At 39.9% G+C, this 24,017-nt stretch overlaps 2 long non-coding RNA genes across 6 annotated transcripts in view; one reads left to right on the plus strand and one right to left on the minus strand.

Annotated features, from left to right (window-relative positions):
* LOC114203192 (uncharacterized) overlaps positions 1 to 24,017 on the plus strand; it is a 145,388-nt gene that overhangs the window by 64,856 nt on the left and 56,515 nt on the right. For all 5 annotated transcript variants that reach the window (XR_015767471.1, XR_015767473.1, XR_015767474.1 and 2 more), the window contains 4 exons: positions 9,876 to 9,956; positions 14,448 to 14,553; positions 15,295 to 15,455; positions 16,675 to 16,723. This is a non-coding gene — a long non-coding RNA (uncharacterized LOC114203192). The remainder of the gene's footprint in view (positions 1 to 9,875; positions 9,957 to 14,447; positions 14,554 to 15,294; positions 15,456 to 16,674; positions 16,724 to 24,017) is intronic.
* Positions 1 to 24,017, minus strand: part of LOC148161616 (uncharacterized) — a 49,903-nt gene that overhangs the window by 23,893 nt on the left and 1,993 nt on the right. The window contains exons 2-3 of the long non-coding RNA XR_015767478.1: positions 18,901 to 19,021; positions 11,144 to 11,290 (exon numbers count right to left, since the gene is read on the minus strand). This is a non-coding gene — a long non-coding RNA (uncharacterized LOC148161616). The remainder of the gene's footprint in view (positions 1 to 11,143; positions 11,291 to 18,900; positions 19,022 to 24,017) is intronic.

Genomic DNA, 24,017 nt, shown 5'->3' on the forward strand with positions numbered 1-24,017 from the left:
CCATATGAACTTTGGTTTCAACTTGTTTCAAGATAAATTGTTGGAACTTCTATTAGAATAAATTGACTTTATAGATTAATTTGTGGAGAAATAACATTGATATTGAGTCTTCTCGTCCATAAACTTGTTACATATCTCCATTTATTTAATTCTACTTTATTTACTGTAGTAAAGTTTTATCATTGACTTCTTTAAGGTCTTACACATCCTTTGTCAAATATATTCTCAGTACCTTGAAGCTTCTTTCATTATTGTGAATGACATTACTTTTTGTATTTTCTAAATTTTTTTGTATATTTAACTTATATCTGATAACACTGACGAAATCTCTGGTGAGTCCTAATAATTAATCTGTAAATTTCCTTTTATTTGTAAAAGAGTATTTAACAAAGGGCAAAGGAACCTCCAACAAGTATCTGAATCCATTATCTTCTGAGCCAAGGAACTGAATATAAAGTCTTAAAATGGAGAGGGAAAGAAATATGTATTTTCTTTCCTTCTCCTTTTTATAAATACAGACTACCACATGATTTTACCCCTACTATGAGGTCTTGTATGAATAATGACACATGTTCAGGGGTGGCTTCGGAGAAAGGGTCAGTCTTAAGTCACTCTTTGTGCTGCTATAATGAAAAAATGGAGACTGAAGACAAGAGGCAGGAGCCAAGTCACGCATGACTTGTGTGCCAGGCTAAGGAGTTTCTATTTTATCCTCCTAATTAAAGCAATTAATTAAATCAGGCTTGCATGCTGGACTTGCATTTTAGAAAGCACTCAAGCAGTACAGTGAAGGATGAACCGAGCCTGCGTTCTCTCAGCAAGAACACCAGTTGAGATGTATTGCAGTGATTTCCTAGACTATAAGCCTCATGAGGGCAGGGGCTGTTGGTTTTGCCCAACCCCCTTAATCCTCAGAGCCTGGCACCGTGCTTGACACATAAAAGATGCTCAATACTTGTTGAGTTAATTAATTAATCCTATGAGAAATACTTAGGGCAGAACCAAAAACAGGTTGTGGAGATGAAGAAGAGAAAGACAAAATTTATAAACACTGAAGAGAGGCATCAATTGTATATAGGGAGTGAGGGAAAGGGAGAAATCTAGAATGACTCCCAGGTCCCTGGCTGGGATGACTGGATATATAGAGGTCTCCAAAACTAGACAGGGAAAAAAGAGATATTTTCGGACATATATAATTCATTCAGTTTCGGACATACCGATTTTGAAGTACTATTAGGCAGATTAGTCCAAAAAAAAAGTTGGATCTCTGGATGTGTAGCTGCACAAAAGGGACCCAGCCCGGAGAGGTTGCTAAGGTTATGGGTGTCAGGGAGTCAAAGCGGAAACATGTAGAGTTCAAGTCTTCTTCCCCTGTGATGTGCTGAATCCATCTTATGCTAACCTAAGGTCTCAGTAAAATACTTACAAGGGCTTTGGTCTGAAGGTGCCTCTTGAAGAAAATGTGGCCCCAGCCTACAGGGACCTCATGACCCACCTCCATTTGCAAGCGAAGTGATGTTTCATTTAGGTAAGAACACAATTCAGTATATCTTCTTTCATAAAATAATGTCACCCCTGCCATCTCCTCATCTGCAATCCAAAGCATGTCATTGTGCCTTCAACAGTATATACAGTCATCTCATCAGAAAAGTTCACCTGGAATTGTCAAAGGACCCTTAGGCTGTTAGCCTGAGATCTGTTCTCTGTCCACTCCTTTAAGTATTCTACAGTATATTCTAGTATAAATGTAGAGCACCACATTAACTTAGTCCCTTCACTGAGGACAACTTCAGTGTTATTTTCAGACTTTAGCAAAGCCCAATCTCAGAAATAGACACATGAATAAAGCCCCAATACATTCGATTTTCTGTAGATATGGTCTCTATTGCTCAACGTTTCTTAGACAAATTTTTCATGATTAATTTCTCATTTTTATTTCCATTAGTATTCTTATTATAAATGTAGTATATGTTTATTGTGAAAAAAATATTTTTCAAGCCATATAAAAGCTCCCGTATCCCTCTTCTCCTGCCCACACAGCCCCATCCAGAGGTATGTAAGTAGTCGAGATTCTTTCCATTGCGAGGGACAGACCTGTAGCTTGAGGGACACTCGGTGCAAGAGGGGACTCTGAAGGCCACTAGGTCGGGACAAGGAACCAAGGCAACCACCCTGAAAACCAGGACAGGACCAAGGGCCCCAGGGAACGGACCTGGCCATGAACTCCTTGTCTCTGCTTCTACATGCATGGTATAGTCAGTCTCCCAGTTTTCTCAGGTCGTGCAGGGCAGGGCTTCAGGTGACTGAGGGATCTTACCCTTGCATCACTGTCATCTGACAGGAAAAGGGATTGTTTTTTTTTTTTCCTCCCGTAGAAAAAATGTTAGGGAATTACTCTGACGGGCTTGGTTTAGGTCAAGGGAGCACTGTGGGTGGCAGCCCCAGTAACTCATGACTGAAACAGGAGAGGGGTAATTCCCTTGAGGGAGAGGGATGTTGTCACCAAAAGAAGGGGAAAGTGTGCGGAGCAGCCGAAGTGTCTGACGACTCTGTATTACCATCAGTAGTTTCCTGGGTATTTTCTTTGTATTTACAAGCATATAAAAATATTCTCTTCATGTTTTACGCAAATAAGAACATAGTATGACAAGTGTTTTTAGGAGTTTATCAGGGAAAAAATGTTCTTTCACAAAGTGCTGGTATACTTTCTTTGGATCAGATAATGGGAATTTTCTAATCCACTATTTCTTTCTCTTGACTACCAGGAAGCTCAGAGCTAAATCTAATGTTCAGTTACCATAACTATATTAAATCTCATGGTCAGAGTATTTACTTCCTCCTTCTTTGTATACTTTTAGATTTCTAATTCCTGGCTTGTCTAGCTTTATTGTCGTAAACCCCATAAAATTCTACCTGAAAGGAGAGAGAATTTTTACAGGTTTTTCTAATACCCAGTATTTTAAAACTTGTATACATCTTTCATTATGAAAGTAATGAGTGCTTATTATACAAAATCTAGAAAATAAGTGGCAAAGTAAGGAGAAGAAAAATCACCTATGTTCCTACCACCCATTATTAACATTTTAGTGTACTGTTTAGTTTTTTGTGTCTTTATTTGTTTTAAGTAGGTTCCACACCCAATGTGAGGCTTAAACTCACAACCCTGAGATCGAGTCACATGCTCTACTGACTGAGCCAGCCAGGCACCCAAATTTTTATTTTATTATTTTTTTTTAAGTAATCTCACACCCAACGTGGGACATAAATTCACAACCCAAGATCAAGAGTTGCATGTTCTACTGACTGAGCCAGCCAGGCACCCTGTACTGCTTAGTTTTAAATGTAGGAGAAACAACAGTCATATAATCAGCTCAACTGAATAGACTCCTTGCTAATCAAAAAAATCCCTGGAGCCTTTAAATTATGGGAAAATCCAAGGAGAAGAAAACATTTAACAACAAAAAAAGGAGATCTCTTGAAATTTTGACAATGGTTTCCAGAATTTACTCATATTAGGACTAACAGACAGTCTATTAGTCCATCCTTCCCCAATATTGTTTACCCACGCCTAAATTAAGGTAGAGCTGAGGGGCACCTGGGTGGCTCAGTCAGTTAAGCAGCTGCCTTCAACTCAGGTCATGATCCCGGGATCCTGGCGAGCATGCTTCTCCCTCTCTCTCTGCTGCTCCCCCTGCTTGTGCTCTCTCACTCTCGCTCTCTTGCAAATAAATAAAATCTTTAAAAAGATAGAGCTGAGAAACAAAATGCTACCTTTTTTGGTTAAGCTTCTACAACTGTATTTACCCATATATTCAGTGGAAAAATCATTCCAACTAAAACAGAAAGTCCTATTTTCTAGGTATCATAGCCAAAAGAATGGTTTTTAATAACCATTTAATAACTTTATTAGTAACCTTTTGATCCTCAGTTGTATAAAGCTGCCAAGGTGACAGTAACAAAAGAAAAGTCCTAGAATAACTTTTAAGAGTCGTGTGCATGCCTGTTCCCCTACAAACAGAGGCTGAATTTTGACTCTGAAGGAAAACTAAGGAAGTCACTGATGAGGGAAACAGAGGCAGAAGAGAAATTATTAAATTTCCTTACTACCTACAGCCCACTGACAAGTCCTTGAAACAGGCAGAGTGACCTTCCTCTAGGGACTCAGCTGCCTTGATGTTGACGCTTTGCTCACGGCAACAAGCAATCTTAGCCTGACACCCCCACACCCCCACCCACCCCAGGATCCTGTAAGTCTACTTTAACATATAAAGATTCCTTTGGAAACTTCCTTTATCCCTACCCGCAAGATCCGTGTTGGCAACCATCCCCCAAGCACGTGGCCCACTGAGCTACATCTGAGGGGTCTCACGACTAAGGTTTTATCAGACTGTAATAAATGACCTTGTCCTAACAATAGCTAGGCCCCTCAGGATCCTGGAAACCTGGTTTCCAAAATACCTTGGAGGCATGTGCTGTCCCTAACCCCTTCCCATTCTGAAGGTATAAAATCAGTCACCCCTCACAACCCCAGTGCGGCTCTGTCTGCCCACGGGTCCTGTCCCCGGGCTTTCATTAAGATCACCTTTTTGCACCAAAGACGTCTCAAGAATTCTTTCTTGGCTGTGGGCTTCGAACCCTAACCTCTTTCCTACATCAGTAATCATACCAAATGTTTAATCCCTGCATTAGTCAGTTTAGGCTGCCATAACAAAATGCCACAGATGAGTGGCTTAGACAACAGTAATTCATCCTGTCACCATTCTGAATGCAGGAAGTCTGAGATCGGCGTACGAGCATGATTGGTTTCTGGTGAGGCTTCTCTCCCTGGCTTATAGATGGCTGCCTTCTTGCTGTGTGATCACGTGGCCTTTTCTTGGCGTGTGCACACCCAGGGAGAGAAAGCTCTGGTCTCTCTTTATCTTCTTATAGGTACACTAATCCTATCAGATCAAGGTCGTACTACTATGACCTCATTTAACCTTAATTACTTCCATAAAGGCCCTATCCAAATACAGTCACATTTGGGTCTAGGGCTTCAACATATGAAGGGGGGTCTAGGGGCACAATTCAGTCCACAGCAATCCCTTTCCTCTGATAAGTCATCTCCCTGGCAATAATTTCATTCAGCTCTCAATATATTTAAAATAAGCACTTCCGGAGGGGTGAGCTCTTTACCTCTTCTCTGAATAACAGTTTACCGATAACTTCACACAACAAAAAATGTTTTTGAAAAACTTGTTACAAAGACACATGTCGGAAGATTGTGTGTGTGTGTGTCTAGAAAGAGAGAGATTCAAGGTTCATTCGTTTCTGTGTCATCAGAAACCTTTAGCTATCACCTTAAGATTCGGGTCCTAAAACATCCAGTGTCACAAATCTAGCTAGGCTGCTAGGTTGATGGGCAGTTACAGTACTAGGAACTAGAACTCTGTGACCAAAGTGGGTATACATGAAGTAACTGGATTCAGACTGACAATGCAAGCTGAAATTAGAACGTTTTGTTTTGCCTTATCTTTTATGTAAAATGTGCTTATGTTCAAATATAAGAGCCAGAAGACTATTTTGGGTCAGAATTTAAAATAGTCCCACTTTTTGTACGTCCCAGTAACATCTTTGTCTTTGAGTTCTTTCATCTGAAGTAAAACACTAAACAAACAGAAAAACATAAATCAAATATTTGGGCCCTTCCCTGGTCCTCCTATCATGGGGTGACTCTATTCAGCATGTACTTTTCCCCATGACATCTGAAGTACAATATAGAAATTCATCCTTTTAGTGAACTGGGTCTTTTCCCAAGATTTTTATTTTGCATTTAACAAAATAACAGCAAATTTCAGGTATTAGAAGGATCGAAACAACCTCTTCTAGTCTGTTGTCCTTAGAACACCATCTTCTCTTGTGGTGCTGGGAGGCAGATTCTGTTGCTCTAGCAACGCCCTGCATATCCTTGGGGATAGCTTACAGTTTTACTTTTTTTTTGAACAACAAAGAGCCATTGATACTACATGTTGCCAAAGGTTACAAAAGTTGAATTCTAAAATGAAAATATTTCTTCTATAGAAGTGGTACACCATATGCGTCCCACAAATTCAAAGAGATATGTAAGGATATGACCTTTGTGTGAACACTGATGAATCTAGCATAATACCGTTTGGCTTCAATGGATTATTCAGAGCAGAAGTAGTTGAAGTGTATGCCTTGTTTTCTAAGACCACTGTGGGGGACAAGGGGTTTATTCCCAGTATCTATAAAGATCCAGGAGCAGGAAAAGAAAAAAAAAAAAAAATCAAAGGTACCATCACTTACATTTTGTTTGTTACTTTGTAATCACCTTCCCATCCTCACCCCCACCAAAATGAACTGCTATATCAAAATCCAATTACACTTTGACAGTAAATAGATCCTCAAAGAGTGGTTGTGACTGAATCCTTGTTCCTCAGAATAGATGTTAAATATACGAGAGTGTCAGGAGCTCTGAAATCTGTATTCCTAGCTTCATTTTAACTGGGTTCTCTTCATCTATGAAAAAAAAATTCCTTAGCTAGCTATTTTGTAAAACCAGGGAAAATATTTCTTTTCAAGTATTCTTTTCAAGATAAGTTATCTCATCCCCCTAGAAATCTGAAGGGACACACTGAGAACCACAGATGAGGAGTGAGAGGCTCCACAGAATCGCTTCCTGGGAAAACAACCATAAGAGTTTATAGAGGGTCAGGACATGGGAATCTGGATTTTGCTCAATAACAAGAGAGTGAGCTACAGGCTGAAAATGTAGATAAAATATAAGAATGAATCCCAATCTCCTCCACTCACTAGAGCCTGGGCAAAATCACTTGGCTTAGAAGGCCCTCCCAGCAGACCAAGCAAACCCCGTAATTCAAGGCCATTCATTCATTCATCAATATTTACTAGGTATATGTTATGTTTCAAGCCACCTGAAAGCTTTTCAAATGCTTACTAAATGCCTGATTGTACTCTTGAAGTCTTAGTCTCTAATAAAGTCTCTACTGATACAGTTTCTATAGCTATGATATGGAGAACTGTATTAAAAAATAACAGAGTTACAAGGTAATCATAGCTCGTAATAACAACCATACAGACAGTGGCATCTCTCACTAAAAGAAACCAAGTTTCCTTGGAGAAATGACTGATTCATAGCCTTGAACATCTTGTTCTTCAAGGGAAGCAAGGAAATGCTTAAACACCAATAGAGACATGTCAAAAGAATACTGGTGTTGGTTTGCGGCCATATCCCACTTTGAGCATCAAAATGAATGACAGAAATAATACATTAAATGAAAAATAAATGCATGAGTCCATAGTGAAACTCAAGAATAAGAAAGTGGGGGGAGAGAAGAGAGAAGAGGACAGAAAGGGAAAAATAAAAGAGGAAAAGCTCTACTTTACAGAAGAATACCAATTGTTATGGATTGAATTGTGTCCCACCCAAAATTCATATGCTGAAGCCCTAACTCCAAATGTGACTATATTTGGAGATGGGGCCTTTAGGGAAGTAATTAAGGTTAAATGAGGTCATAAGGGTAGGGCTGGAATCCTGTAGAACTGGTGTCCTTATATGAAAAGAAACACCAAGGTTCTCTCTTTCCACACACCATACAAAAGAGGCCATATGAAGACACTGAGAAGTCAGGTGTCTACAAGCCAAGAAGAGAGGCCTCACCAAAATCCAACCCTGATGACACTTTGATCTTGGACTTCTAGCCTCCTGAACTGTGAGAAAAATGCATGCTTTCTGCTATTTAAGCCTGAGCCATACAGCTAATACAACAGTTAATAAATATTAAGAAAATGACAGAACTGAAAAAAAAAATCACCATTTCTTAACCCACTATGTAAGAATCACTAATGGATGCTAAAATCACTGGGTTTATTGGTTTAAAAATATGTCCGCACAGGTTAACTTTACAATGGGGAAATTAGGAGTGCCATCACCACTGTAACCAAATGATCAAACTTAGCACCATCAATAATGGGACAACCGTTTATATACCTCTTGATGGATCCAATAAGAAATGTCCATCACCTATGCAGTATTCTTGCCAAGAATGTTTAACCTGAATCCAGTCATGAGAAAACAATGAGATAAATCCAAGAAAGGGAGACGTTTAAAAAAGCAATTGACCTAGATCTTCAAAATAGAGTCAGTATCAGAAACAGAAGAGACTACTTAGTTTTAAAGCCTCTAAACATCACAACCAAATGAAACTAATAAACCTTGCTTGAGTCTTGCCTCAACAAAAGCAACTAAATGGACATATTTGGTATAACTGGGGAAATTTTTTTTTTAAGTAGGCTCCAACGTGGGGCCTGAACTCAGGTTCCTGAGATCAAGACCTGAGCCAAGACCCAGAGTTGGATGCTCAACTGACTGAGCCACCCAGGCGCCCCATAACTAAAAGGCACCCTTTATAAAATGGGGATGTACATTTGATGAAAAAATTGAATTAGTGTTAATTTTCTTAGGTGTGAATAGTATAGTGGTGATATGGGAGATTGTCCTTATTCTCAGACAGTTCATGCTAAAGTGTTCATGGGTGAATTATCACATATCTGCAACTTTCTTTTAAATGGTTCAACAAGGGATGCCTGGGTGGCTCAGTTGGTTAAACGTCTGCCTTCAGCTCAGGTCATGATCCCAGGGTCCTGGGATCGAGCCCCACATCGGGCTCCTGGCTCAGCGGGTAGCCTGCTTCTCCCTCTCCCTCTGCCTCTCCCCCTGCTCATGCTCTCTCTCTCTGTATCTCTGTCTCAAATGAATAAAATCTTAAAAAAAATCATAATAATAATGAGTTTGAGACATTGTGAAAATCCCCAAAATATGACACAGAGACACAAAGTGAGCAAATGCTGTTGGGAAGATGGTGTCAACAAACTTGCTCGATGCAGGGTTGCCATGAACCTTCGATTTGTAAAAAACAAAACAGTATCTGCAAAGTACAATAAAATGAAGCACAATAAAATGGGGTATTCCTGTAAATAAATCAAGAGCAAAATAAAGCAGAGTAAAATGTTAATAGTTAATAAAGATAAAAGGTACACAGCATTCAATGTATTATTCTTCCAACTTTACTGTGGTTTGGAGTTTTTCAAAATATACAGTTTAAAAAATAAAAAATCTAAAGATATTAAAATGTTTACTATTTTATGGCATGCAGCTTTTCCTAACTACTGACCGTGCACCTACCAAGACCAAATAGTATAACTTAATGGTTAGAGAGAATGGATGTCGGTTACCGACAGACCAACATTCAATGCCTGTCTCTCAGATCTTAGGCAAGGAAGGGCTCCAAGCTCTAGGTTTCTGCAGTGAAATGAGAATAGTATCTAACTGGTATGCAGCTGAGAAGATTTATAAAAAAGTCTATAAGTTTATAAAAAAAAAGTCTGGCACACGGGAAGGCACTATTATGATTACCTGATGAAATGAGGATAGGATTTAGAGGGTACTTAGCCTCCATTACATGCTGCACACTCTGGTAAGCACCCTCTACTAAAACTCTGACCTCACTTACTAACAAGGAGTGACTGCATTATATCGTGAGTGACCATTTTTGTGGCAAGAGTGTCTTCAACCAAATGAAAATTTCCTTAAAGGCAGGGATCAGGGCTTAACCCTAATTTCTGTATCTCCTAAAGAACCTAGTTATACCTGGTTATTCATGGTACTATTTCACCTGTATATTATGCTAGATCAGGACTTCTCAATCTTGGCTACACATTGGAATCACCTGGAGAGCTTTTAAAAAAATCTTGGGTATTTTTATTTTGTTGGTCTGGAGTGGGACCTAGACCTCAATATTTTTTAAAATTCCCATGGTGATGGTAAAAAGTTTATGTTCTGTGTTTCTCCTTAGGGAAATGACACCAGCTATTGCTGCCAACTTTCTACCAGCTTTGGAGTAGCCTGGAGGTTACTCTGGAGTAACCAGAGGGAGGTAGGTGTGTATTCTAACATGTCTGCCTTCTTCTAGGATCAGTGCTCATCCTCCTACTTCTTGAGCAATCTCAGATCATTTGTAACACCTTTGTGTAGCTTGCATAGGAGAGAAAAAAATATCTTTTTCCTCTATCCTTCTGGGACTGCTCTAACAAGAGACAGATTAACAAGAGAAAAGCATACATATTTATTTAATATACACTTTACATGACACAGGAGCCTTATAAGGAACTGAAGACCCAAAGAAATAAACCTGAGAATTTTTATATTAGGTTTGATGAAGAGTGGAAAATTGTGGGAAATATGATGGGACAAAGGACATGGGGTAAGTGTAGTAAACTGGGGGAAGCTTAGCAAAGGCCTGTTCATTCAGCTCCTTCTCTGTGTCCCCTCATCTTGAGAAAGAAGGATGCTCCTTTCCTTTAGGTATAGGGAAGTCACCTCTCACATGAAGGTTTCACGACCTGCTTCAGGGGAAGATCAGAAAGTCCCTCCTTCACATGCTGTTTCTCAAATTCCTTCAGCTTAAAATAGTCAATATGCCACAGTACTGTTTGGGGATAGTGAGTCCTGAACCTCATCTGTTGTTAATATAAAATGTGATCGATTGGTGCTTCAATTTATCAAAATGAATAATTACACCTAATGTTGCTCTTTCTTCAGTTGGTAAAACTATAAAGGTGACTAAACCAGAAGTTTGGGTGAGACTTCACAGCACTAATAATTGCCTGAACAGCACAAACATAACGGTTAAAGTGCATTATTGATCATTTGGGCTTTCGCAATTCAGAAAATATTTTCATTTGTGCGCCAGAGAAACCAAATCAGAAGGCAGACCGTTTGAATGATAGAAGAAATGGAGATGTGTAAGAGGGGAAATCAGAATCAGCAAGCATAGTAAGAATATGAGAACATGAGCATTTTATAGCACAGCTATCCAGCCAGCTGCCAGTGTTGAAAACCACGTTCCTGATGAAAATATACCCAGGTGCTGGTTGGATGCTGAGCATGTCCCACAGCCCCTCAACCACGACAGCCCCTCCGGTCATGAGTCTCGGCTACAACCCCGGTGGTCTGACATATCTAGGTTTCGTTTCCCTGCCCTCGGCTGTGCCCTCAGAGGCCCTGAACTGCTGGGAAGGCACCGTGGATCATCAATAAAATACAAAAAGAAAGGATACTCACAGTAAGATATAATCACTAATTAGGCACTTGCTTCTTCAGAGGAATCAGGACTAGACCACTTCCAAAAACTCTCCAGTTTCCCCACTAATAGCCAGGTAACCACGGCCAAGTCACTTAACCTCTCTCTCCATGTCCAAGTTTTCCTGTCTGTCAGAAAGAGATACTAAAGGGCTTAATTCATAGGTTGTTATGAGGATTCAGTAAGAGAAGGCATGTCAAATGCTTAACACAGTTCCCTCATACATAGTATCATGGGCTAAATGGAAACTAATATTATTACTATAGTAATAAATCCAAACCCAGCAGTTTCGTGGGTAGAAAAATAAAATAAATTAATGGAAATCCAAATTAACCCCTATTTCCGTTCATTTGTACGAGAAAGCTTTGAAATTTCAGCAGATAGTAATGGACTGAAATATTCCAACTTTGTTCTGACAGTATCTTCAAACAAAATTTAGGTATTTAAGGCCACTGTCCTTGAAAAGAGAACCCAAAGATTAACTGCTTCTAGAAAAGATGGCTTCAAATTTTACAAATTTCCATTTCTTCTAACTAAACCTAAGACATGCCCTCCAAATAAATAACAAAGGTGATGTTATAGTGGGACCATTTCCACTCATTGCCAAGACATTTCTAACTAACAGTGAGGCAGCTGAGACTTTAAATTTTTAACTGAAAAGACTAATGCAAATGAGATTGAAAAACCCTGTTGGGTAAGACAACATCAAAGAACAATATGCTAAAGAGTTGGAAACCAAAGGAGAAAAAGCAATAAGCCTCAGTGGAGCAAAAGGAAGGATAATTCAGTGATTACTTCATGTAAGGAAGAAAAAATTTTCCTCTACTTTCTCAGAATCAGAACACGGAGCCCTTCAGATTAAACAGATAAAAGGCAGATTAACAGGAAAAAGGCACACAAAGTGTACTGATATTAATATTAACATCATGCATGGGGACATCACAGAAAAGAAGTGAAAATCAAAAGAAGTGGTTAGACTGCATTTGGGGGGAGGCTTATATATTATTTTACCAAGAGTGATGAACTGGGGAGAAATCGCTAGGCCAGGGCTCCTAGGAACGATAAATTGTGGGAAGGTGGCTGTCAGTAAGGTTTGTCAGGCAGACTCATCTTTGTGCTATCTCTGCTCGTCCTGGTACAGGACGTGGGAACACCTTTACAAATGGAAATTTCTGCCCTGCTTTTAGTCAGAAATGGGGAGGACTTTTCCTATGTCTTTCTCAATTGCCTTCAGCTCAAAAATAACCCTTATGCCAATGGGACATATCTGGGGGTGGTGTATTCTGGACCCCTTCACTAGAAAGCAACTGTGGACTCACACTGAAGTTTTCCAAAGGCAAGTTGCTCTGAATAACATAAATAGATAAAATTGTTCTACCATGTAATTGAAGTACCCTAAAGGAGAAATAGTAGAAGTGGACTAGACAGCATATAACAAAAGAAAGCTAAGGATTTATCACGAAGGTAGAAAGAAAGGGAATTGATTTTTTTAAAGATTTATTTATTTATTTTAGAGAGACAGAGAGAGAAAGAGTGTGGACACAAGTGGGGGGAAAGGCAGAGGGAGAGAATCTTCAAGCAGGCAGCCTACCATGGGGCTCGATCCCATAACCCATGAGATCATGACCTGAGCTGAAACCAAGAGTCTGATGCTCAAGAGCCACCCAGGAACCTCAGGAATTGATTTTTAAAATGCTAAAACGAGGGATGCCTGGGTGGCTCAGTCAGTTAAGCGTCTGCCTTCAGCTCAGGTCATGGTCCCAGGGTCCTGGGATCGAGCCCCGCATCGGGCTCCCTGCTCCGTGGGAAGCCTGCTTCTCCCTCTGCCTGCCACTCCCCCCACCCCGCTTGTACTCAATCTCTCTCTCTCTCTGACAAATAAATAGACAAAATCTTTAAAAAAAATGCTAAAATGAGAAAAGCTGAATGGTTATCAAAGGTTTTTTTTTCAGGGTAGTCAAAATTTTGATATTATTCTTGTTAACTTTTACTACAGGTTTAAAATGTTGGGAAAACATTTAATGAAAGTATCACAACAATGATAGATAACATGTAAATCAATTTTACCTTTAGTAAATTCAACATGAGGTAGAACATCTAAATTTAAAGATTCTAGCCCTAACAAAGAAAGACTAATTCCCACTCTAATGAAGCAATTCTAGATAAAACATAACGAGATAAAGTGTTACTTTTAAGTCCAGGCAGGTAGGCCTTTGGCAACCCACAAAGCCTCTGTTGATCTCAATCACAGTACGGATACGACAGACTATAATGGACCCTGAAGTGGTCTCCCTCGTAAGATTCTGTTTCAACATAAATGGATATGACTCTCTTGTTAAGATGTGCCTCTTCCTTTTCCTTCAGTCACACTTTTAAAATTGAATACGTTCCTCGTAAAAATAGTTGCATTATATTATGACACAATAAAAAACACAATTTCTTCTCAGTTCCTTTTACAGAACAGGATTACAAGTATTTTTAGGTTCCCAAAATCTTATAAAACCAAAATCTGGAACATTTTAAAATATCTTGCTATCTCAAGAAGTTGTAAAATTTTCTTAAGTTTGTTTTTTTATTTAAATTCAATTAATTAACATATAATACGTTATTTGTTTCAGGGATACAGGTCTGTGATTCATCAGTCTTTTATAATACCCAGTGCTCATTACATCACATACCCTCCCCAATGTCCATCACCCAGTTACCCCATCCCTCAACCCCCCTCCCAAGAAGCTGTAAAATTTTTAAGCAAGTTTTAATAAGTAAGCCTGGTTTGTCATGAATTGTTCATACTGTTATTAAAATGTCATTTTGAAAAATTACAGAACACTTTTCAAATTTCATGAGCATCTGAGTATTAGATCTCTAGATATTTGCATAGATCACATATTTAAGTTTGAGGGACCAATGTCTCTCCTACAGAAACTTACACAGCAAGAAGCTACAGTGTGGGGTCAATCATAATGAGGCATGCTGTTATTGACCACGTTGATCTAAAATGATCCCTTAACCTTTTTCACTTGTTCTTTTCCTTTATCTTTTTGCAAAACTTCAAAAACTTATGTTTTTTATCCTGTCTTAGGGTTAAAGGTTTTGAAATTACACTCATGTATTAAAGTTATAAGCCTACACATGTAAAAGTTCTGGTTCCCAAAGCAAATTTTCTCGTCCCTTAAGAGCCTGAACCTGAGCACCAGTAGTAGGGGGAATGTTGCCCGTGATCACCTTTCCCTTTTAAGAATGCTTTTTCCAGTTCAATTTGGTGACCCTTTCTTTTCTTTCTAGTTATTGGGAGCCTTTTCTAAGTACTACCAAACAGGAAATTACCACAAAGACAAGTGGAAGGAAGAAAACATTTTTAAAATAACTTCACACACCACCTGCAATTCTGGTAAGTGCCTCGCTCTCAGAGTGTGCGGGCATTTTTGAGATTTCTGTCAAATCAGTCGCACTGCCCCCCCACGGGGATCCGTGTTCCCTTTTCAGCTCAGTAATCAAATAGCTCTGACTGGTCCATGTCTGCTTTTGTCCACTTCTGACCTACATGTTCCCGTGAGGGACATCTTTGTCTCACTTTTCTTTGGTCACTGAGTTCATGTACCTCAATAGGCTAAGTCTAGCAGTCCATTAACGAGAATTCTCAGCTCAGCCCCAGGCCACCCAGAAACCCCGGTTGCATGTTCTCACTGAATGGCTTCACTGGTGGCCCATTCAAATGTGCTAATGTCAGAAAAAAGGGCTGAATGGGGTGCCAATGTACACCATTGCCGAGGCAAGTGACTGGGCTTCCAATAAAGCCTCCCCCGGGGTGATGTTAAGCAGAGTTAGCAATGGTGCTGAGGCTGAGCCAGGGCTAATGCTCCAATCATGCCAGCAACAGGTGGTACAGATGCAGCCACTGCAATATGAAATCACAGTGCAGAGTTCACCTGCACTTCAATCCTCTCTCCAGCTTCCAACCTGCAGATAAATGTGCAGTTACACCTCCTTCTCCCTCTGGTTGTGGGGCAGGCTCACGGAAGACGTTTTGGGTGGGAAAGGATATGGGCATTGTTTGTTTCCAATTGTTCTGAGGTTTACTTCTGTTGAGAAGCTTTCTTAGAGCCCTTCTATTTTCTCATGGACCGTACAGAAGCAGAGAAAGCATTGTCTCGAGGGTCACCCCCAAAGCATTAAAGAGACATTTTCGCTCAGCAGAAGACTATTTTGATCATGCAAAGCAGATGTCACATTACAGCCCCATGCTGCTAATTCTCATAAAAGAACATCTTGAACTGCAACGAAATTATGAAGGTATGATGACTAAACCAATCCCGCAGCCCCTCCTCCTCTAACTGGGGCAAACGAAAGGGGAAAGAAAAGGAGGGCACAACTCCCATTTTTCCTTCTAAAGGTGTCTGAGAAGAAACATAAAAGCAACCAGCCAGTCAGGATTTCCATAATTATTTTTCAATTCACTGAAGACCCCTGGATTTCTGAATTATTCACCAATATACGGTATGCCCACACATCAACCTGGAAGAATAGCCCAAAATTCTAGTCCCACTGTCACCCAAACTTGCCACCAACATGAACCAGTACCACTGCCTCCCAGATTCCTAACCCTTAAATCCTGGTGACAGTCTGCAGAGCCAGGCCACGGTCATGACAACCTCAGCCTTCCAGGAACACCCAACATTTTGCTTGGCCACTCACTACAAGTCAACATGTACAAAAACAATTTTCATTTCTTCAGCTCCCTCAAAACCATTCTTCCACTCCTGAATCAAAAATACCAACAAGCCGGGGCACCTGGGTGGCTCAGATGGTTAAGCGTCTGCCTTCAGCTCAGGTCATGATCCCAGGGTCCAAAGATGGAGCCCCACATTGGGCTCCTGGCTCAGCGGGGAGCCTGCTTCTCCCTCTCCCTTTGCCTCCCCCCTGCTCATGCTCCCTCTCTCTCTCTCTGTGTCTCAAATGAATAAATAAAATCTTTAAAAAAAAAATACCAACACGCCAAAGAGTACAGGATATCTCCCCATCTCGACTAACTTTGGAAAACTGTCATTTTGTTGGGGGATAAAGTCCAAAGCACACGATGCACACACATATCCAAAATGGAATTCAACCCACATGGAAGTGATTCTTAACTATTCCAGAGTGCTAACCTTGGGGATCTCCCAACTAGAGAGTAAGCCCTGAGAACTCATTTCGATCCAGGTTAAAGAGGGATGGTTTTTGTGGAGGGAACTCTCTGAGGCCCACGTTGTCTATCTGGTCCCTGAACAGAGGTCTTCCCCAGGGCTTCATATCTGGTTGCCAAGCCAGCAGCTGGTGCTGGACAGCTGTCCCTGGAGGAGACTTCTTTAGAACGGCAGCCCCAAGTTGACTCCCACACAGTCCTGTTGCTCACATATATTAAGGGGTTTATGGTGAATAAGATTCAAGGACAGTGGTTCTTGGGCACTAGAGAGAAGGTAAGGGGTCCCACAGAGCCTCTAGCCTAAAAATCTTTTTTCTTTTTCCTTTGCAGCCACATAAAAGAAGGTTTCTCCCTCATTGTCCCTCATCTTCTAACGTTGGTAAGCAACTACAGAAGGTTTTGCAAATTATTATAATTTTTATGTAATGTGGAATTCATTTCTTTTCCCTAATTTTTTATAATGGATATGGATTGTTTTTATACTCAGAAAAAGAGTTTTGTTTTTTTTAATAGGAAAGTTAATTGATCCTCAATCTTTTATTCCTTGGAAGTGGAATTTTGCCCTCAATTCCCTAAGAGAAACTAAATATCTGTGTAACATGCTACTAAGAGAAACTACTGGCTAATTTTTGAAAAATGAAATTCAAATTACTCAATCAAGAAAAAAATCTCCCGTCTTCTCTCTCCATAATTTCCCTCCTCCTTGATCATACTTCACCCAACGCTATTTAAGGTGTAAACTTAAATTTAAAAAAAAATCTATGGCTTCTTGTTGGAACTGGTATCTGTAAAGCTCACACTCCTCTAACTGGGGTAGCATTTGAGGGTATTTAGATCTTGCTCCAGGGAACTACACCCATGAGATGTTAGAACTTACCCATTTTAGTTCCTCTGGTATATTTCTAAACAGAGAATGCAAGGATCCCTTCAAAACTATTACAAACTTACATGAAAACTGGATTAGGTTCATACCCAGCCACCTGGCTTGCATTATTTCTCTCATCTTTATTCCTTATGTAGACCAGCTTAAGAAGTCAGAAACTTAGGGGCACCTGGGTGGCTCAGTCATGATCTCAGAATGGTGAGCTCAAGCCCCAAGCCAGGGCTCTGCGCTCAGTGGGGAGTCTGCTTGGGATTCTCTCTCTCCCTCTCCCTCGGTCCCTCCCACCCCCACCCCCGTCTCTCTCAAATAAATAAGTAAATCTTAAAAAAAAAAAAGTCGTCACAGATTTATCAAGCAGTTTTTAAAAGATGCCTCTAGATTTTACGTTCTTCACTGCCTCTAAAGAGGCTCCACAAAATGCCCAGAAAGAATGGGCCAATCCCCAGCTGTCCCTTTGTTTATCATTCCTTCCCTCCTCCCTGCTGTGCCCTGCCCTGCTCCCCTCCCCCAGCCACCCAGACTTTGCTTTTGAAGGCATCCTTGACTTCAGAGAAGTTAGACCATGTCACGGATGTCTTCTCTATGGCAGGCTAATAGAGATAATGGGCCCTGTGGGAGAGAGGCAGCCGAAGAGAGAGAGGGATTCCTTTGGATACTTAAGGGAATTACTGAGGAGCCTCAGCAGACTCTGGCTAACAAATTAAAAAAAAAAAAAAAATGGAAAGCAGCTGATGTTGTTTTACTAGATCCTTTATGCACTCAAGGAAAGGCCACTGTGGAAGTGGAGATGGTGGTGGTTTGTTGTTTGGGGGAGGGGAGTAATTTTTTAAATTATCCTTAGGCCACTTACTGAAGACTCTGAATAAATGTTTCAGATAATTGAGACTATTAATTAAGACTACACCCAGGAAAAGTCATTAGCATTTTGCTCACTAGACAGAGATGGAACAATGAATAAATTCTAGTTAAACAAGAAAAAGTCAATAGCAATCATTTCATAAGTTAGAAAACCAAGTATTTAAGTGCTGCTGTGGGATAAATCAAAAAGAATTTAGAAGAAATCCTTTCTTTTCTCCAGCCTACATTTTTCACTGGAAACAAAGGACAAAGTTACACTCCTAATCTCCCTAACTTCAGCAAAGAACTCTTCACAGGATTCTTTTGATGTTGACTTCAGGCCCTTAAAGCCTGGCCTTTTCTGTACATGTACTGGGGATCATATGCACGAACTTTCGGATAGGGATATATCTACCAACCCTGCCCTCAGAGCAAAATCTGTCCCAGCCCACCTTTAGGCTAGAACTCAATGATGTGTATTCTTATTGGATCCTCACTCAAACCTACCACCTCCTTTCCAAAGAATGACTGAAGTAGAGACTGCAACACAGAAATACTTCAGATAGGAATTAGCCGTTGGCTAACTGGCTCTAACCTTCCTGTATGGATACAATGTAGCAATGATACTGGTGAAGCCCACATTAACACCTTCCACATAAACAGCCCAATTCAAAAAGAAGAATGATTAGATAGACATCCCAAAGTACAAAAACAGGATAGATCACATGTGAGGCATTAATACAGACATACATAATGAACATTCTCCTATGTATTTTGTCACTGTTGTTACAAACAAGTGTTCCTTATATGGAAAAAATTGCATTATATTTTCTTACCTTTTTCTCTTGTGACCCAAGAGTAGAATCAACTTGGCATTGAATTGACTCTATTCCAAAGAGACAAATCCCTTCATTGAAGGAGAATCTTGCTTTAAGAACCCCACACTCAGCTGCTAGACTAAGAGAATTAACATAGAAAGATGCAAAAAAAGGCATTTTAGTACAATACAGCAAATTGCAAATTCTGTATATGCAAGTGGGTGGACCTGTATCACAGAGCAGCAACACTGCATAGAAGACCTATGCCTTTATGGAGTAACTTTTCCCCCTGCCTAACTAGGCTTCCAAACAAGCATCCAGCTTTGTTTTCTACTCCTACAAATGTCACTGATGTTGTAGAATCACTTTTTTGCAAGATATATGTGAGCGTGATTCTTAAAAGCAAGTGTCAGCTGAAGCTATTTACTGCATGCAGCTTCTAATTATCTTTTCTTACAAGAGTCTGTTACGCCAAGATCCCAAGCAAACCTACCACCTAGTGACACGCAGTGTATTTGTCTACACCTTCAGAGCTTGCCATAGCTACAGATGCCATCTTCCTAGACTGTCTCTGAAATCTCATGTTTTAGCACTTCAAAAAGGTACCAAGACAATAGTAGGGATGAAGGGAGTGGGTCCTCCTCCCCAATTCAAAAAATGTCAGACATATTTTATGAGCCTAAAGGACTTTGTGTCTCATTGTCAAAATCTTTCTTCACCAAAAGATTAAAACTAGCTAGAACACAGTAGATTGTATTAATTATATAGTCTATTAATTAGACTTTGTATGTAAAATAATTAGCAATGAAGTATCTATGCCAACTGATTAGTGTAGGCTTTTATTATTGATGTGGCGGCAAAAATAAATAGGATCTTTAACAAAATTATTTTTAAAGCTACTATGAGCCTCCCTTTTTTGTAGCATTCTTAAACAACTCTTAACTATCATCAAATGGCCCTGCTGTTCTCTCGAATGCCATTGGCAAGAGTTGCAAGCTTCTGGGTTAATTCTATGTAATAAATCAACATTTCTAAATAAGTTTCATATATTTAAAAAATCAGTTGCTGTGACTTCACAGCTTGATACAATTTTCTATACGAAAGGGCCTGATAAAGTTTTCGTTTTTTTAACAGTTTAAAAAAATAAGCAGTGGGGCGCCTGGGTGGCTCCGTTGGTTAAGCGACTGCCTTCGGCTCAGGTCATGATCCCGGAGTCCCGGGATCGAGTCCCACATCGGGCTCCCTGCTCAGCAGGGGGGTCTGCTTCTCCCTCTGACCCTCTTCCCTCTCGTGCTCTCTATCTCTCTCTCTCTCTCTCAAATAAATAAATAAAATCTTTAAAAAAAAAAATTAAAAATAAAAAAATAAGCAGTGACTGGCACCCAAACCTAAAAGAAAGCCAGCAACAAGTCTAATGAAAATCGTGCAGAGAGCCCATCAGACATTAAGTAAATACTTTGCTTGTGTTTTCTAGTCCCTTTTTGTTTGGTTACCATGGCAACCTGTTTTTGTGGGGGTCACTTGGAATGTATAAGAATTTGCTGCAATTAGATGCTTGCGTCCCATTGGCCAGTATAATAGAGTAGTAAAACTAAAAAGAAGTAAAAGAGAAGGAAAGGCACCGGTGAATGTGGACAAAGCCAACATGCACTTCAGGAACCAAAGAAAAAATTTTGTAAGCCTAATTATCTTTCAGAGCTATTTTCAAAGTTGCTCTTAATAAAAATTTCCGTATCCTTTAGCCTGTGATTTCTCACCTTGTTGACCTTCCAAACTCCTCCTCAGCTCTAATGCACTTACTGCACTTGATTTTACTTCTGTTGTTCTCTAATTGTTTTATGGATATGTCTTATCCCTTCATGAGACTGCAAAAGTTCTTCAGGGTCAGGACCACACGCTATACTTTGGAGGCAGTGTGATGAAACGGAGAAACCCATCGAAGAGGAATTAGATGTGATGGATTGTGGCCTAGGTTCGGAAACCAGTTAGTTGTACACCACTGAGCCAAGTGCCTTCCACCTCACTGAACCTCAGTTTCCATATTATAAGACTCATGCCTTTCAAAGGTGTTAAAATTAGATTATGGTATACTATCAACAGTGTTATTTAAACCTGTGATATATGCTTATTATGTATGTCCTGAATTAAATTTAATTGATTCAATATTTTATTTTAGAATTCTGTCTCAGGCAGCCCTGAACATCTAGATTAAGGTACCTGCTACTTCTCCAATACTCTAGAGACACTATCACTTTGTTATGGACTCTCAGACTATAAATTTTAAATCCATGGTTAGGCAGAGTGAAAGTATCCTACCTCTCAGAAGAGAGGAAGCAAGTTAAATGTCTGTGAGTATATTCACAAAGAAAAATAAACAGCATTAGCACATGCTCAAAGATTTGCTTAGCCTGGTTCATAAGAAGGCAAAGAAGCATTATGGTGGTGTCTCACCCAGATCCAGACATTCTGAATTACAGAGGAATTGTTTACTTAAAATACCATCACCGCTTTGTTTTTGTTTTTGTTTTTTTTTGAAACAATATCTATTAAGGTTTAGACCTATCACTCGACATACCAAATGATTTCAGGTCACAACTTGATTGTTTACAATCGAAAGATCAGCTAAATTCTCCTCCATTTACCATGATCACTCCAGATGCTTTAAGCGCTTGTTCAGTCTGCTCAAGAAGGTTATCCATCCAGGCTTTATTTCAACATCTCCACTGGCAAAACAACAAAACAAAAAAACCCCAAAAAACCCTCACCATACCCCAAAGCCATTCATCCTGTGTTCAAGCAGCTCTAGTTGTTAGATAATTCTTCCTTATATTAAAACCAAATCCTTCTTCCCTATTACTCTATACATTGGTCCCAGGCTACAGTTGCTCTCATAACATTGTTTGGAATTCTTTTCCTCTGACTACACATCAGGTTTCCAAGTACTTCTTCAAGAGACATCATGACCTAAACACAATCCTCTGAGCTGGCTAATCAAGACTATGTACAATAGGACTATGACCCCATAGTTAATTCAATGAGCATGGTTGTGTGCCTATTTGAGGCTATATGCTGAAGATACAAAGACAAACTAGACAACATCTTTGATTTCAGGGAGATGATAATCTATAGGAGGAGCCAAGAATGTTAGCAAAGAGGTTCAACAAAAGTTAAGGTTGACAATACAGTAATGTTCCAAAGAGTATGTTTTCAGTGCTCCCTGGGGAGTGGAAAAAGGATAGAAAAAGTTTCAGAGAGGAGGTTTTCCCAGGTAGTCCAAAGAGAAAGAGCATTCTGGGAAGAAGCAATAGCATAAACAAAAGTTCTGACATTATGATTCAACATGATAAATTGAGGGAACTCCAAAAAGTTCATTATAACGGAAATGCAGGGTATAAGGCAAGACAAAGCAAGACCTTAGGTTAGAGAGGTAGGCAAGGGCCAGATGGTGGAGGACTGTGTGCGCCAAACTAAGGCATCTGAACTTTGTCCTACAGTCTAGTGGTCTCCAAATTCGGGTGTACATACCACAGGGGATGCAGGAAATGATCCAGCAGGGTAAAATATGAGAACTTCTAGGTTATTTGATTTTTACCCCAAGAATTAGGAAAATGTTAAGCTTTACTAATATTTCACTGGAATTGACACTGGCAACCTCAATACGTTTGAATATCAACTGTCACATCTCATACACCGTAAGCAAGCAAAGCATCTTGAAGGAAAAATGGGAATTCCACAACATGGAGGGCTGAACAGTTGGCCATCACCCTGTTATTCATTTTACTTTGATCAAAAATGTTGCATTTTATGGTGCCTAGTTAAGTAGATGTATGGATTATATTATCTACTTTTAAGTAAATAACCCTCATAAAATAGACAACTGACTTAAGAAAGATCTCTTCAAAGAAACCCCAAACTGAAGATAACACTAACAGGGTAAGCAAAATAAGACCTAAGAAAAGGGCAGAGCTGATCCTTCTACTCCTTGTATAAACTCTTTGTCAGGTAAAAATACTAATGATACATTCAGATCTATTAAATCATTGACATATAGATGCATATATGTGTGTGTATAGATATATATGTATATATACATAAAGAAGGTGTATTTTTATTTAAGGTATAGATTTACATCTAGAATATGAAGACCTTACAAATTTTTTTCTAAATTTGATAAAGATTAATAGCTTCTTCTGCAGGATTAAAAAAAAATTATTTATTTGAGAGAGAGCGAGCACATAAGCAAGAGGATAAGCAGATGGAAAGGGAAAAGCAAACTCCCTGCCAAGCAGGGAGCCTGAAGCGGGACTGGATCCCAGGACCCTGAGATCTTGATCTGAGCCAAAGTCAGACGCTTAACCGACTGAGCCACCCAGGCACCCCTCTTCTGCAGGACTTACTTAACAGTAATAGCTTTGGTTAAAAATACTTGTTCTTTCTTCCTTAGAAACATGGTCCAAAGCATTCTGAAGCCCTCTGTTGACCTTAGCAGATGATGCAGTGACCCTGTTCACATACCTTCTTCATAACCTTGTCCCTGAGCCTTGGAGACTGCATCTTAATACACGGTAGCCCTCCATCTGAGGGCTCTCTAGATCCGCAAATAGGTAGGCCAGAAGAGCTCAGTAACTTTTGTCTGCTGATGACAGATAAACAGTTGGAGAATATTTACTGTGTCTCAAGTGGAACAACTCAGAAAAATTCTATGCTAGCTCCTGAGCTCTCCAGCTGGAGTGAGCTCCATTTGCTCATAGCAGGAACCTGCTTGGTGACACCTCCTTTACTGGATCATTCTCTTCCTTTTCTCACTTCTGCCATCCCTTATCCATGCTTTCTGGGATCTCCTTCTCCCAAATAAACTCCTTACACTCAAATCCTTCTTTCAAGATTTACTTCTTTGGGAACCCAACCTAAGACAGTGACTGATTAAAATGCATCAGATAAGGGGCGCCTGGGTGGCTCGACTGGTTGAGTGTCTGTCTTCGGCTCAGGTCATCACAGAGTCCTGGGATCAAGCCCTGCATCGGGCTCCCGGCTCAGTGAGGAATCTGCTTCTCCCTCTCCCTCTGTTCCTCCCTGCCGGCTCATGCTCTCTTGCTCTCTCACTCTCTCTCAAATAAATAAATAAAATCTTTAAA

The sequence above is a fragment of the Eumetopias jubatus genome, unplaced genomic scaffold (assembly GCF_037043125.1).
Source record: "Eumetopias jubatus isolate StellerSeaLion01/CBP00866 unplaced genomic scaffold, mEumJub1_p1.0 scaffold_109, whole genome shotgun sequence".
NCBI classification, from domain to species: domain Eukaryota; kingdom Metazoa; phylum Chordata; class Mammalia; order Carnivora; family Otariidae; genus Eumetopias; species Eumetopias jubatus.